The sequence below is a fragment of the Trypanosoma cruzi genome, genomic scaffold (assembly GCF_000209065.1).
Source record: "Trypanosoma cruzi strain CL Brener 1047053516815 genomic scaffold, whole genome shotgun sequence".
Taxonomy (NCBI): domain Eukaryota; phylum Euglenozoa; class Kinetoplastea; order Trypanosomatida; family Trypanosomatidae; genus Trypanosoma; species Trypanosoma cruzi.
The window spans coordinates 14,883-16,081 of NW_001849573.1; the positions used below are offsets into that span (position 1 = coordinate 14,883).

At 54.4% G+C, this 1,199-nt stretch overlaps 1 annotated feature.

Moving 5' to 3' along the window:
- Nucleotides 1-1,199: a sequence feature (areas not merged during assembly with more than two copies in the genome that could not be assigned to a particular haplotype).

A 1,199-nucleotide genomic window follows, 5' to 3' on the forward strand; every position in this document is an offset into this window, starting at 1 on the left:
ACGTCAGATCGATACAGGATTGTCTCTTGTGCCACGGGCATACGTGATCTCACCAGGGGTGTAACCAAGGTGAGTCCCGCATCCGTGCACAGTTCTAAAAATTCTGCGGCAACCTCGCTTGGAGAAGTCTCCAAGAATGGCTCCCACTGTGGGTGATGCATGTTGAAATCCCCGCACAGCAGGAGCGGCGACGAGGCTGTAAGGCAGTTTAATAACCGCCTGAGGGATTGCGTTACTTGCGGTGGTGGTCTCATATAGGCACTCGCTACAATAAGATCACGGTTCTGGTCCAGAGCAGCCTGGACCACCACCACTTCATGGCTGGTGTCATGCTGGGGGATGGTGAGGGGTATACGCTTGGAGCGGAGAGTTTTCCGCACCAGCACCGCCACACCGCCTCCCTTGCCGATGCGCGACTGTGCATAGAGCACATAATCTCCAGTATGCATGCTGGCGATCTGCTCTGACGACTTCCAAGTCTCCTGGATGGCTATTATGTCTGCTCCTTGCGCCATTAATGTTGCGAGTTTTGACGGCGTGAGGCAAGAAACGTTCATCTGGAGTACTGCTATGGGGCCTGGGTTCTGCTCAATGTCTCCGCCTCGCAGTAACATTTGTCGTTTCGCGTCACATACGGCACGCGAACGGTATGCATAGCGCTGATAAGCGCCGATGGAATTCAGCAGCGGATGAAATACCGCTCAGCGGACAACCATTACAAATGGCTCCATCTGGTGCCCTTCCGACCAGTTTGTGCGGCGTCCAGCACCTCTCCGCGCGCAGCGGATGGGCAGCAGGCGCTTAGCTTCCTCTCTAGCAAAGAGTACTAGACCCCGGCACCACGTTGAGGTGGCCGGCTGAGCCAGAGCGTTGTTGTAGTCTTATTGATGGTACTATTTGGCATTTTGATCTTCTGATTTCGTGTCTGTGCCTTATGATTCTCATCGCCTTGTGTATTTTACTGCGCCTTCTATTTTGTGCATCTGACATACCGGTCGCACCTTGTGTGTGTGTGGAGACTGAGTTGCCAAACCTGGTGGCTCTGGATTATCGCTAGCCGAACTCAGTGACTCTGTCGGAACTCGTGTCTGTCCAGTGATGGCTGTGCCTGCTTCCTTTGGCAACGAAGGTCCCGGACTTCTCAAACCCTCCTCGCTGTCTCTCCCACTCTCTGTCTGGGCACACCGTCTCCCCACCAT